Source organism: Prionailurus viverrinus, chromosome C2 (assembly GCF_022837055.1).
Source record: "Prionailurus viverrinus isolate Anna chromosome C2, UM_Priviv_1.0, whole genome shotgun sequence".
NCBI lineage: Eukaryota > Metazoa > Chordata > Mammalia > Carnivora > Felidae > Prionailurus > Prionailurus viverrinus.
Window position 1 is genome coordinate 21,328,267 of NC_062569.1, and position 16,139 is coordinate 21,344,405.

At 36.5% G+C, this 16,139-nt stretch overlaps 1 pseudogene; it reads left to right on the top strand.

Moving 5' to 3' along the window:
• The first annotated feature begins 309 nt into the window (after positions 1 to 309).
• LOC125175602 (tubulin alpha-1A chain-like) lies at positions 310 to 1,340 on the top strand (annotated as a pseudogene).
• Positions 1,341 to 16,139: the final 14,799 nt, after the last annotated feature.

Genomic DNA, 16,139 nt, shown 5'->3' on the forward strand with positions numbered 1-16,139 from the left:
CTTTATGTAAGAATTAAATGAGAAAGTAGACGTACAAGCATAGAACTATGCTCTATAAGTGATGACTATTAAGGCACTAATATCCACTAGATACCAGCCATGTGGAAAATGCTTTAAATTGCTTTTCTAGTAATTGAGACAGGTATATGTGATTTTAGCCACACTCCTATTGCGTATTTTATCTTCTCCGCAGGTAAAAGAATGTTAGTTTGGAGTTTCTCTAACATCAACTGCCTAAGTGTCATGCTCTAACAAGCAACAACTTCTCTTCCTCTCTGCCATCTGCTTGGCAGCTGCAAAGCAGCAACCATGCATGAATGCATCTCCATCCATGTTGGCCAGGCTGGCATCCAGATTGATAGGGACTGCTGGGAGGTCTATTGCCTGGAACACGGCATCCAGCCCAGTGATCAGATGCCAAGTAACAAGACCACTGGAGGAGGAGATGACTCCTTCAACATCAAGAGCTCTTCAGTGAGACAGGTGCTGGCAAGCATATGCCCAGGGCAGTGTTGGTAGACCTGGAATCCACAGTCATTGATGAAGTTCGCACTGGCACCAACATCCAGCTCTTCCACCCTGAGCACCTCATCACAGGCAAGGAGATGCCACCAATAACTATGCCCAAGGGCACCACAACATTGACAAGGAGATTACTGACCTTGTCTTGGACCGATTTCAGAAACTGGCCAACCAGTACACAGATCTACAAGGGCTTCTTGGTTTTCCCCAGCTTTGGAGGGGGAACTAGTTCCTCTGCTGATGAATCACCTCTGTGGATTATGGCAAGAAGTCCAAGCTAGAGTTCTCCAATTTTCCAGCCCCACAGGTTTCCACAGCTGTAGCTGAGCCCTACAATTCCATCCTCACTATCCACAACAACCTGGAGCACTCTGATTGTACCTTCAGGGTAGACAGTGAGGCCATCTATGATATCTGTTGCAGGAGCCTTGATATTGAACACCCAACCTACAGTAGCCTATATAGGTTGATAGATTAAATTGTGTCCTCCATCACTGCTTCCCTCAGATTTGATGGAACCCTGAATGTCGGTCTGACAGAATTCCAGACGCATCTGGTGTCCTATCCCCACATCTACTTCTCTCTGGCCACATATGCTCCTGTCATCTCTGCTGAGAAAGCCCACCACAAACAGCTTTCTATAGCAGAGATCACCAATGAATCCTTTGAGCCAGCCAACCAGATGGTGAAATGTGACCTTCGCCATGGTAAACACATGGCTTATTGCCTGTTGTACCATGGCAACATGGTTCCCCAAAGATGCTAATGCTGCCATTACCACCATCAAGACCAAGTGTACCACCCAGTTTGTGGACTGATGCCCCACTGGCCCCAATGTTGGCATTAATTACCAGTTTCCCACTGTGGTACCTGGTAGAGACCTAGCCAAAGTACAGCAGGATGTGTGCATGCTGAGCAGCATTGCTGAGGCCTGGGTCTGCCTGAACCACACGTATGACCTGATGTATGACAAGTGTGCCTTTGTTCACTGGTATGTGGATGAGGGTATGAAGGAAGGAGAGTTTCCTAAGGCCTGTGAGGACATGGCTGCCCTTGAGAAGGATTATGAGGTGGTTGGTATGGATTGTGTTGAAGGAGAGGTTGAAGAAGAAGTTTAAAAAGTCACATAGGTGCTGCTTTTACAGGGAAGCTTGGTCTGTTTTAAACATTGACAAGTGTGCTCTGATCAGTTAATTTGCATGTAGCAGTGTATACTCTCACATACAATTACTGGCCTATATTTTAAAACACAATGCTTTATTATAGACCCAAGCTGTCCATTTCTCTGATGAGTTTGAATGAAGTATTCCCTGTCTTAAATGGAAAGAAAGAAAGAAAGAAAGAAAGAAAGAAAGAAAGAAAGAAAGACAGACAAAAGAACAGAAAAAAGAAAAGAAAAGAAAAGAAAAAAGAAATCAAGAAAGGCAGGCAATATTAGTTTGGATTATAGGAGTATAATCACATCATGTGTCATAGTTAAGCTAATTTACACAAAAATGGTGAAAGCTATGGTTACAACCTGATTAGTATACTGCACTAATTGGATTATTTGATTGTACAGTCTTCTGGATGTATTTTGTTTTTCCTCTATATATATCTTATCCCTGAGAATACTTTATCAGTGTAACCGTTTATAGGTCTGATAACCAAAACAGAATGTTAAGTTTCATAAGTATAATACCTTACACAAATTGATGTCCCCAGCACTACAGTATACAGTGTGTGACATAGAATAGGTACTCAAAAAATGTCTGTGGAACTGAACTTAAAACAAACAAACAAACTCTTATGGCAGTCATCCATTTAAAGCCAATGAATCCTATTTTTGTTTTTTTCCCTCTGATACTCTTTTTGGCCCATCTGATTTACAAAGAACCTAGAAACGTTAAGAATTGATGTTTAAAGAGTCTTTTCAAACTTTTAAATCCCACTAAATCTGTTGCTGCAAGTTTTTTGTTACTTCCTTACATAGTTCCTATGTTCAAACTTTGAAGATTTTCTCAATCCTGCATTATTGGCTGTCGGGAACATCTATCCAGAATCCCCCAGGGCTGCCAGTTACAACCCCAAAACTCATTATTTCCCTATATCTTCACTTTTTTCTCCTTATGTGCAACACTGTCATCTCTTGGAAGTTGCTCAGATTCTGCACCCATTCTTCATCCCCACTGCACAGTATATGCACGTATCATATTGCTTGGTTTAGACATTTTTGGTGGGTGACAATCATCTTGTTATACAAAACTTATGTTTTTCAGTTCATACAGCATACTGGTCCCAAATGATCTCCCTAACCATTGCCCTCCATACTGCCCACTGTACGTCGGGGCCCTTCATATAAACACAAGGGTCTGGAGTTTGCCCTCTGTTAAACTTACTTGTCTCATATGCTGATACCCTGCTCACTCACACTTCTCAACAAACACCAGCTGCAATTCCTTATTCAGAATGAGTGTTTCCATTTTGGATGCTAGAGTATTTTCTTTTTAGTCCTCAGCAACTAGATTCCTCACTTCAGAAATGTTTTCCTAAGCTTACAGATAAAATTAATCACTCTTAGCCTTGTACTTTCAGGTAGCTTCTCTGTGTTTCTATTGCCTCATTTGTCACATTGTCACTTATTTGTTTACATGTCTTTTTCCCCTGGTAGGAGATAGCCCCTGTGTGTGATTCACTCTGAGAATCCCAGCACGCAGCAAAGCTCAATGAAATTTTTTAATTGAATTGAATAATCTCTTCAGTATTGCCTTTATACATACAACACTTTAGCAGTTTCTTGAAAGGAATTTTAAAATTTTATTCTTCCATATACCCTTACCCTAATCACCCTGCTTTCCATGTAGATAGTGATTTAAAAGAACAAAATCAAAATTAAAGTTGTTGGAATACATTGAGGGAGGACGTTGTGATTATGTTCACAAATGTACACACTTTCTTAGCATTAAATATCAGAATACCTGATTCAGTGACACGATTGGTGGTGGTGGTATCATCATACCTGCAAGGCCTTGGGACCTCATTCATGTTAGAAAATTTCATTCAAAATGATTTCATCAGTCATATTTCAGGAGGGGATTTATTCCCACTTTAAGATTGGCTCCATAAGGACTAGATAAAAACTGTATGGCTAACTTTGATTTCTCCTAGAAAAAAGTTTCTAATATTATTTTTCTTATTATGAATGAATATGAACTTTTTTGGAGAAAAAATTTAAAAACACAATCACAAAGAATGTAAAAAGCAAGGAAGTGTATTCCTAATGACTGAGACAGCTGCTACCAACACCTTGGTAGACAAGATTTTTCTGGGGAATGTGTATATCCTGCTGCAGTAAATGCTGCCATTTGCTAAACACCTACTCCATGCCAAGCTATCTACATATTTAGCCCAGATGTCAGCTCAGCCCATTTTGGCTCTTAACGTCTTTGTTGGATTAAGCTGAACTCCCGCTCTAGAGCCTAGGACAATTCTACACCTTATTCATTTTTATGAATTTTAGAGAAATTGGTCCTGTGCCTTTGCAAATTGTCCCGGTTTTCATCTTATGTCAATCCAATTCCACAGTTTTAAATTGATCCATTATAATTCCCTCTTAGATATTTTTGTTTGTCCTGCCTTGCTTCAACCAGAGACCACCCAGCCTTTCTCCTTCTGGCCTTTCTCCAGCCCATGATCTCATCCTCTACCCACTTATTTTTATTTTAGGTCTCCACACTCTCCTTCCAAAGTTATTTTTAGAGATACTCACGTATATTTCCTCTTCTTAAGCCTATGACTTAAAGATAATCTTTTGCCAATTAAACCTGACCTCTCGGTTTTATCCTGTACCACAAATGTATTGATATTTCTTCTAAATAAGAAGAGTAATTAACCAAATAATTCTAGAGAGTAACACTTTTTTCACATCCTTATATAAGTATAATATTGTTTAATTCTCACAACATATAATGAAGGTACAATTAGCTCTATTTTACAGGTGAACCAAATGGAGAATAAAATGGATAAGTTATAATAGTGTTTTAAAATGTCTTCTAATACATCCCCACTAGTATATGATTCCTAAAGGTAGAACTTATATCCTCTTCTCATTTTTATCTTCAGTGTCTAATCAGGGGCTGAAATATAGTAGGTAGGCAAAAAATACTTTTTCAATAAACAAAATCACATGAGAGAATAAGTCCTATTATCTTTTATTACAGTTCTCATGTTGGTTGACATAACAATAGCTTTTGACACTGTTGATGGCTACCCACGCCATAAAGCACTGCCTCCACTTAACTCCCAGAACACTTGCTTCCCTGGCAGCTCGTCAGTATCCTTTGCTGGTTTTTCTCCCTTACTTAAAACCTTGCAACACCCCAGGGCTGTGTCCTTGGTTATCCTCACTCTTCAATTTACACTAAAGACATTGGTGATTCCATCCAGTCTCATAGCTCTCTCTATATATCAACAATATGCTGGGGACTCTCATTTCTAGGTACAGTCTTGAACTGCCCAAACTTAACACTGTTAATCCCACAAACCTATCAACACTGTTGGCCAGCTTAACCCAACAACCTTATACTCACCTTATGATTTCTCTCTCACTCCATACCCAATACCTTTAGAAAATCTATTGGCTCTGATAGATTCAGCACTCAATTTATCACCACCTCCTCAGCTACCATTCTAAGGTTGAGCCACCATTACTCCTCTTCCAAATAACTACAGTGGCTTCCAACTGTTCTGCCTGCTTCTTTCTTTGACACTCCATATACTATTCTTACCACATCAGCCAGAGTGTTTCTGTTACCCCTTTGTTCCAAACACTTTATAATCCTAATTTACACAAATAATAACCATAAAAAACACGTTTCTAAAATAATTGGGGGAAATGTGAATGCTTACTGGATATTTGGTAACACCAAGATATTTATTTTTAGGTATAATAATGGCTTTATGATTATGTTTAAGACAATGAAGGTCTTTTCTTTCAAAGATATTACCAAATAGTTATAAGCCAAATGATATGATGTCTTGATTCTGCTTTAAAATAATCAGGAATTGAAGGACTGAGCAGGGATACAGAAGAAATAAGAATGGTCTTATATCAACAATTATTTTAACTGGATGATGAGGCTCAATCGTACTATCTCTCTACTTTTACATATGCTTGAAATTTTCTGTAATAAAGAGGAAAGAAAAATAATTCTCCAATGAATCTCCTTTTCATTCACGGTAAAAGCTAAAATCCCTTCCTGATTGCCCACCCCCCACCCATTTTTCTCACTGACTTCATTTCCTCCTGTTCCTTGAATTGCTCTTTATACTCCAGCCTCTCTGCTGTTCATCAAACATTATCAGGCACAGTTCCACCTTAGGACTTGTGCTCTACATATTTTTATCTGTTTATATCTTCCTATCTCTTTCAACTCCTTTGAGATTTTGCTCACATATTAACATCTCAGTGAGATCTTGAATACCCTATCTAATAATGCAATTTGTCCCCTACTCCCACCAAACGCCCAATCCTTACATGCTTCTCCTTCTTTCTCCATATCGTTCATAACTTTTTTATAGTCTTTGCCACTTATTTATTATGTTTACTATTTGTTGAATACCTCCCCCCACTAAGAGGTAAATTCTCAAAAGTAGTGGTTTTCATAAGTTTTTTTTTTCTCAGACATAGAAAATGGCAGGAATTCAACAAATATTTGTTAAAAGAATGAATCAATAGGCTGATACCGGTAGAACATAGATTCAAACCAGAGGGAGCTGTTTCCAAAGCCAATGTTCTCAAATGCTATTTCATGAATTATCACTTGTTAAAATGTCTCAAGTTACTGGCCAGTAAACCTCCATAAAATTCTGTATCATCGACTACTAACTGGTATAGAATATAGCATTTCCCTATTTCAATATAAAGCCAATTGTAAAGTTTTCTGCAATGCAGTATACAAGCCCTGTGCCTCTTCTATCAGTCCCATAGTTAGAATGTCCCCCAAAAGTGGCAACACACGGCCACACCAGACTTTCTCTTCTTAACAGATTGCTTGTATTCCTGGCAATAGAATTTCAATGAATACCAAACACTCTACCTAATATTCTTGGCTCTAAGCAGGAATCCATTGATTTTGCTTCTTAAAACTTCTCTGGAGTTTGGAATTTAGTATGTGAGCAATCTTTTCCATCTAGGCATAAGAGCACTTTTCATTTAAAGGCATTTGACAATCAGGTAAGTGGGGTCTGGCCACTTGCTCAAATCTGTCTGTACTTCAAACTCGACATGGTAAATATGAAACTCATCATCTCTCCATAATGCAAATCACCTACTCATGCTCCTCTGACTTTTTCATTTCTGAGAATGACATCACTAATCTTATAACCAACAACTGCTTCAAAGACTCAAGTCACTTTTGATTTTGCTTCTCCTCATCAACTCATCAACTGTCACATCCAATGAAATCAACTCCAGCAAAGGTCTTACATTCATTTTCTTTCTGTCATTTTTTTCCCTTACTTCCACCCAAGTTAACCACTGCCTATCAGTTAGACATTGGCAATAGTCTCCTGCCTGGACTCCCAACACTACATCTGTATCCTATATACTCAGCCAAATCTTTCTTACTAAAGTAAAATTGTGGCTATCTACTCTCTTGTTCATAATGCTTCAGGGTAATGGTCCTTATCATTTAGGAAGTAGCTCAAAAATGTGTATATCATTTAAATTAACATTTTATTCCATTTCTGAGATCTGGAGCCCATTTATTGGTTTAACTGTCAGTGAACTACTGGTAAGGACTTGTTATAAAGACCCATTACAGCACACCCCCACTAGACACTACCAGCTAGGTTGATCAACTATGATTGCCTAATAAATTACTCTAAAGTGCAATGACTTAGAATTAAGCAATTCTTTTTCTCACTTACATATCTGTGAGTCAGGTGGGATAGCTTTGCTTCAGGTTGAAGTTTTGTTGGCTTTGGATCAACACTGAACATTGGGTACAGATCTGCTCCGTGTATCACTCATACTCTTTTAAAAAACAAACCATCCTTGGGGCTTTATCTCTTATGTTAGTTTTATGGCATAAGGCAAGCCAAAGTATGTAAGCACATCTAAACTTGAATCACACCTGATCATGTTCCATTTGGCAAAGAAAATTCCATAGCTGAATCCCAAGCCCAAACAAGATCTGGTCAGAGAAATATGCTCTGGCACAAGATAGAAGAGAAGGTAAACTTAACTTCAATGTATCACAACAGCCTTATGTATTTACTACTCCCTTTCATGTTTGATGACTGCTGGTAATGAACATGATTTTAACTATGATGATGACTGTGAATAATTATGGTAATTCCTTATAAAAATAAAAATAAATATTATCATTTTAAGGTAATTTTAGCATGTAGCTAAATACATTGTGTTATTTGTATATATCACATCATTCAAAGGACAGTTACTTTTCTTCAGATAAGTCCCATATTTCTCTTATATTTTGTTTTATTTGCTTAGTATGTTTTTTCTACTTTTATTACTTACAAAAGTTATCAACATTTTATGATCTATTTCAAACATCACCTTTTCTCTGAAACCTATTCTGTTTTAACTAATGAGATCTACCCACATTGAAATTTCACGGCAGTTTAAAAAAACTAAATCATGACATTCCAATTCTGTCCCATCTCAGCCAATTTATGTTCCTATTCTCACTCTAAGAATGAAGCTCATTGAGAATAGTACACCTGTCATGCTCTTTGTTTCTCCCGCTAGACCTTAGCAGTGATCTGCACTGGGCATTGTCTACTGAAGTTAGTTATAGGCAGGATGCTTCCAGGAGTCCCAAGCCCCTTTCTGCAGCAACCTCACTGATTTCTGTGTGACTTTGAAAAAGTCACATAACCTCTCAGTGCCCCATTTGCTCCAGCTGTAAAAATCAGAAGAACCATGCTTATCGTCAGGCTGTCTAATGATTGAGGGGCATTGTTGAGGATTAATGAGATAGAATAAAGCTCTCTGAGTCCTCTAAAGAAAGGTGTGATAGAGGAACAAATGAGTTATTATTATCTATTAGTAGCACCTTGCATAAAATTCTCCCCAACCCTGAAAATAAATTAGATAATTTTTGCAGAACAATTAACTCTTTCAGTCCATTAGGCAATGCATTAGCACATTAAATTTAATAATAAGAACTTACATATTCCATTTGCAAAGTGCATTCATAAATACATTATCTAATTTCACCTTCACAAACATTTTATGGAATGAGCAGAGCAAGTGTTATTATCTGAAATCTGCATGTGAGGAAACTGAGGCTCAGGAATATTAAGTGGCTGTGCAAGTTTGAACAATTAGTAAATGATAAAGCCAAAATTTGAAATCATTGTTTTGACTCTAAAGTCAGATCCACTTCCACCTTATCACACAAGAGTAAATATAACTATTATTACAGTGTGTAAAAATGTTCTGCATTGTCAATAATACCAGAAATAAAAATAGAACGTACAAACATTAACTTTTTTTTCAATGTTCAACTCTGAAAAGGTAGAATGAATGGATTCAAATAACGTTTACTGGTACGTTAAAATGGTATGACCAACTTCAAAATCCACTAATTCACTTAGCAGGTATTTATTGCCTTGCTGATGTGGTAGGCATGCTGAGGATAACATGGTTCCTGCCTCTGAGAGCTCACACTTTAGTGGAAGCAAAGAGAGAGTCAATATGCAATGAATAAGCAAGTGATTTCAGATAGTGAAAAACTAAGTAATGAAAATCAAAGGATGTTGGTATAGAGAACTATGGAAATAAGTATTTTAGACACACTTATTAGGGAGAATCCCTGAAGAGGTCAGATTTGAGCTGCACTCTGAACAATGAGGGGTTTGCCATGGAAAGATAAAGGAGAAGAACATTAAAGGTAAAGGGATGTGCAATAGCCCCGGAAGAGGACAGAACATGGCCTTGTAGAGAGTTAGTGTGAGAGTTCAGGCTGGGAAAAACTAAAAACCAGTTATTTCTTAAGGAGGGGCGGTGGGGGGAAGGGATGTAATTCTATTGATCTAAACTTACACTGACAAAGAATAACAAAGCTCCAAAAGTCTTTTGTATCTTCCTTGCTCACACAATGTAAAATGTAGAAAAATGTGAAAATTAGTAATTCTCAATATCAATATTATTATTAAAGATTCCAAATGAACTAATGAAAACTGTTTTTGTAAATTATGTATGTGTAAAAATAAACAGTATTCCAATGGCTAGGACACTATTAAAAAAAAAAAGAAAAAAATTTCTCACTGGAACGGAAAAAAAAGAATATATTTTTTCTTATTCAAAAATACTAAAATTTATCTTTAGCTATTTCATTTTTTTCTATTTTCTTACTTTAATTATATAATTAGACCTATATTTATACATAGGAGAGCTAAATATCTACTCAATATTCTGTCTAAATTGCTTAATGGATTCTATCAGCTTTCTTAAAAAGCCAATTCTAATTTTTTTATGGAAATGCAAAGGCCCTAGAATAGCTTCAACAATCTTTTTAAAGTCTTTTTTTTATGTTTATTTCTTTTTGAGAGACACAGAGAGAGAGAGCGTGAGCAGGGGAGGCACAGAGGAACAGGGAGACACAGAATCTGAAGCAGGCTCCAGGCTCCCAGTTGTCAGCTCAGAGCCCAATGCAGCACTCAAACCATGAGATCATGACCTGAACAAAAGTCGGACACTTAACCTACTGAGCTACCCAGGTGCCCCAGCATTAACCATTTTACAAAAGAATAATTGAGAGGACTTACACTGCCCAATTTTAAGACTACAGTAATGAAAACAATGCATTATTGGCATAGACTAACACATCAAGGAACAAAAAAAGGACTCCAGAAACAGACCTATACATACACAAATGGTTTTCAACCAAGGGTAGAAGTTAATTCCACGAAGAAACCTAAGTCTTTTTTCAAATATTGCTATATCAACCGAATTTTTTTTTTTAATTTTTTTTTCAACGTTTTTATTTATTTTTGGGACAGAGAGAGACAGAGCATGAACGGGGGAGGGGCAGAGAGAGAGGGAGACAGAATCGGAAACAGGCTCCAAGCCATCAGCCCAGAGCCTGACGCGGGACTCGAACTCACGGACCGCAAGATCGTGACCTGGGTGAAGTCGGACGCTTAACCGACTGCGCCACCCAGGCGCCCCACAACCGAATATTTAAAATGTAAAAAAAAAAAAAAAAAAAAGAGAGAGAGAGCACGGATCTCTAGCTCATTTCATACACAAGTTAATTTGAGATGGATCATAGATCTAAGTATAAAAACCAAAATTATGACGAACAAAACATAGGAAACTATCTCTGCAAAATGTGGGCAGAATTTCTGACAGGGCATAAAATGAACTATAGAAAACAAAAATGGATTAGCTGGCCTTTGTCAAAATGGAATATTTACACTGTCAAAAAATACTATTATTAAATAAGCCGCAAATTGAAAGAAAAAATTAGCAAAACGTATCAACAAAAGCCAAGAAACAAACTCTTAATTACAGAAAACAAACTAATGGTTACCAGATGGGAGGGAAGTAGAGGATGGGTTACATAGGTGATGAGGGTCCATGAGGGCACTTAATGTGAGGAGCACCGGGTAGCATACCGAAGTGTTGAATCACTGTATTATATGCCTGAAACTAATACTGCATTGTATGTTAACTATCTGGAATTTAAATAATTAAAAAAAAAAAACATGTGAGAGGGGAGCCTGGGTGGCTCAGTTGGGTAAGTATCCGACTTCAGCTCAGGTCATGATCTTGTGGTTTGTGAATTTGAGCCCCGCCTCACTCAGAACCTGGAGCCTGCTTCAGACTCTGTGTCTCCCTCTCTCCCTGCCCCTCTCCTGCTTGCACTCTGTCTCTCTCTCTCTCTCTCAAAAATAAACAAACATCAGAAAAAAAAATTTAATAAAGTAAAAAAGCACATGAGAATTTTAAAAAAGAAGAAAAAAGAATGGAATCGGGATATATAACAAATTCCCTCATCAGTAATAAAACAACCCAGCAGATAATTGGTAAAGGACTTGGACACTTCATGAAAAAAGATATATAATAAATACACAAAGAGATCATCAAAATCTCTAATCATTACGGAAATAAAAATTAAAACCAGAATTGAATAAACATTACATATATACTGATGGGGCTAAAATTTAAAAAAAAAAACAATACCTAATGTTGGTGAGCAAGTTAAATTCTCACACCTTTCTGGGGTTGCACCTTTTATGATCTGTTTGGAAGTGTCATGTAAAATATTTATCCAAGGAACACAAATCTCTTTCTTTACACAGAAGTACACGACAATATTCATAGAAGGATTTTTTTGGGTAATCGCTCCAATGAAAAACAACCCTAATATCCATCAATAGAATAAAGAAATTGTAATGTATTCATACAAGGGAGTACTACTCTGCATGAATAAAAAATGGCTTGCATAAAACTCAGGAATATCACACTAAGCAAAAGAAATGACACACACTCAAATTACATGCTATTGGTTCCACTGTATGAAATCACGAATAGACAAAACTAATCTGTGGGGACAGAGAACAAAAAGAGGTTGAAGAGGATGACTGGTAAGAGGCCCATTTAATTTAGTGAGACAGCAACGTTTTATTTATATTTTGAGTAGGTGGTGCTAACATGAATATGTTGAATTGTGCAATCTCAAACAATTGCATGTCTGTGCATTTTGTTCTGTGCCTCTGGTAGTATAGTAATTGCATACTGGTAATTTAATTTTGATTAAAACATACATTACTTTCTTTCAAGATTCTTAAAAAAAGAGACATTGTATCTTTTGGTTCTTGCATGGGAACCACTGAGGAAAGAGGGGAGACAATTCAGGTGGATGAATGAGGCTGACAGAGTCAAATTATATAGCCATCTGCTTATAAAAATTGTACCAGAAAGAGTTGGAGATTTGGTTAAGTGTTCAAGATTGAGTGTGACTCAAAAGTTAAAAGACTTCTATGTTTATTTTATATTTTTAAACAAAAGTGTCCCTAAACGCAGGGGAATTAGTGCATATGGTACTCATCAAAAAGAAAATAAGCTGTTTTAATGCCGGAAGAGGAATTAGATTTATTGGACTAAATGAAATCTGTACCGTTGCTTTTGGAATACACATTCAAGGGACCTCCAAGGATTATAGTGACCATGCAAAATTTTCATATCATACACTGATTCTGAACCTATCCTCAGAATATGGTTCCACTGTAGTGAAAACTAAACAATTTCAACAAATTCTAGACTGCACATGGGGTAAAAAAACAAAAACAAAAAAAAAAAAACAACAAAAAAACAAAAAAAACATGGGAGCTTGTTGACTTTCAACTAATTGATTAATCAACCAATCAGTTGAAACAGCAACTTTAATATTTGTGAGTTCCTAGTTTAGGATCATCTCTAGACCAGATTTCCCTACTCTGTAACTAGCTAGAATTGCGGTGTAGAGATGACGTGCATTCGGGTATCTAGTAGCATGGTTCCTGGTAACACCCAGGTTTGAAATCATCATTTAGCATACTCCCATTCCCAAGGTGTCTACTACAAGTCTTACATTCTCTTCAGGTTCCTACTAGACATGGGATCTTCCTCTCCACACTTGTCCTAAAGGTCTACTCGAATTTCTAATTTTCTCTACAGATTTTCTCTTAACAGATAAAATAACAACCTTTATGTAGAACAGTGCTTTATAAAAGTTAATGCATAATAATAATTAACTGGGATCTTGTTAAAATGACAATTCAGATTCAGTAGTTCAAAGGTAGAGTCAGAGATTCTGCATTTCTAAGCTCCCAGATGATATACACTGTTTCACTGACTACACTCTGAGTAGAGGGGTTGTTGATTCCCTCTCCTACAACCTCTCACATGCCATAGACATTCATCTACTCTTATCCTTTACATGCATCCCTCTAGTCCTAGAAGAGTCATCTCAGTTTTGTTGGAACATTTCACATGCCAGTGTCACCAACTGGGCTGTGTATTTTATACCTTGGGATCTTCATACCCACAGCATAATAGGATCTCAATAAATATTTAGGCAAATCCCAAAATAAAATGAAATAATGAAGAGAAAAATTCGTGCAGGATTCTGCCAACATCTTAATAATAAAAAAAGAATGCTTAAAAGATTCTAGGACAATTACAAAGACACACATTCAAATACAGGTACAGATACTGCTTTGGGGATAGACACATTCAAAACTTAGAGAAAGTTAAATAGAAGTCAACAGTTCTCAGAAAAGTCCTCCCCCTACATTATAAAATCATCTGTTTTGACTATATTTTATTTCTTAAACTTGATAAAGAAGCTTTATTACAGAACAGAAGAGACAAGCATGATAGACAACTGTGGCAAAAGAGTGAGGGAGAAATGAGTGCCTTAGTCTCAAAACCAGCAAACTATCTTTTGCCTCCATTTAGTTGATGCTGGCAGAGTATATTATTCATTTTTATTACAGAAAGACATCCATGGTTTACACAAATAACTGAATCTGCGAAGTTGTTATCTTTCTGCCTTTGATATGTTTCATGAAAAAATGATTTCTTTCTTTCAGAGAATACTAGTAATAATAAAAGTAGCTTCTACACATCAACTTTTTCACAAAAATGCTTCTTCCATCCTTGCAGATTGGCTAATTGAACAATTAAATCCTCTACTTCCCAAACCAAAACATCATCACTAGGTAGACAAACATTTCTTCCAAGAAAATTTCGTAAGCCTACATTTTGTCCTTTTGTAAATGCTGAACTGTCCAATATAAAAATATATCATACATTCTTAGAAAATAATCACTTTTTCTCACCTAAGTTGGGATTATGGAATTGTCCTCATGAGTGTTTGTGGAAATTATAATGGGTCTCATACATAGCACTTTAGAAAATTATGGAAAGTTAAAGCTGGAAGGAGCCATGAAGATACTCATAATTAAAGCCATCATTGTAGGACAGATGTAGAACTGATGTCCAAAGAGGTTCAATAACCCATTAGAAGATACCAAAAAAAGGAGCTGGTATGAGATCGCTGGAATTTTATATCCACAAATGAACTGAGTGAATCTATTTCCGATCACTCATCTGGTTTTGATTACACTGCCCCTGAAGCACATTCTTTATGTGATATCTGAATATAAGCATTCTCTCTTGCTTTGTGTTTTTCTCTGGCATTTTGTTTTTTAAGATATAAATATTGGCCAGAGTACAAGCAGGTCTATTCTTACTTGAATGCCTTTTATTCTTTCTTTCAAATTCTGACATATCCATAAGAAAAGGATTGAATTCATGCTCTATTTGAAAGCTGGATGCTGGATCTTGCTAACTCTGCATCTGGATTTGACATCATTTTCACACCATATTATCACCTGTTTCTCTTATCCCAATCATTTGGAACTGCACATGCACAAAATAAATCAAGTTCATGCAATGTCGTTGGGCTGTGAAGATTACTCTTTTCTCTATGTCCATGTTGGTACCCTAAGAAAAATCCTTGAACCTTTATTAAGGTCCTAGAATAGGAGTCATTTGAGAGATTGCACTACCCTTTTAAAATTACAGAACACCAAGGAAAAAAATCAATGTGATGCCTCAAGTTTATTTCAGAAGAGTATTTTTTGTTGAAATATAATTAACATATGCTATGTTAGTCTCAGGTGTATAACATATTGATCTGACACCTCTATACTCAAAGCTCACCACAGTAAGTATAGTTAATAAGCGACATTACTACAATATTTTGACTATATTCCCTACACTATACTTTTCATATCTGTGACTTATTTATTTTGTAACTGAAAGTTTGCACCAATTAATCCCTTTATCCATTTTACCCATCCCCCAGCAACCTCCCCTCTGGCAACCACCAATTTGTTCTCTGTATTTCAGAGTTTGTTAATTTCTTCTGTTTTTTTAGATCCACATATAAGTGAAATAATATGGTATTCATCTTCCTCTGACTTATTTCACTTTGCATAGTACTCTCTAGGTTCATCCATATTGTTGCAGAAGTCACGATCTCATTTTTTATGAATGAGTCATATTTCATTGTGTGTGTGTATAACAACTTCATTCATTTATTGATGGACACTAAGGTTGCTTCTATAACTTGGCTATTATAAATAATAGTGCAATAGACATCTTTTCAAATTAGCGTTTTCAATTTCTTTGATTAAATAGTCAGTAGTGCAATTACTGGGTCATATAAAATTTCCCTTTTTAATTTTTTGAAGGAACTTCCATAGTCTTTTCCACAGTGGTTTCACCAATTTACATTTCTACCAAAAGGGCACAAGAGTTCCATTTTCTCCATATCCTCAAACACTAATTTATCTTTTGAAACGAGCCATTCTCATTGGTATGAAGTGACACCTCACTGCAGTTTCAATTTGCATTCCCCTGATTATTAGTGATGTTGAGCATCTTTCCATATGTCTGCTCTCCATGTGTATGTCTTCTTTGGAAATTAATATTATTAAAATGCCCATATAACCCAAAGCAACCTACAGATTCAGTCAAACCCCTAACAAAATACTAATGTCATTTTTAACAGAGCTAGAACGAATAATTTTAAAATTTGTATAAATCACAA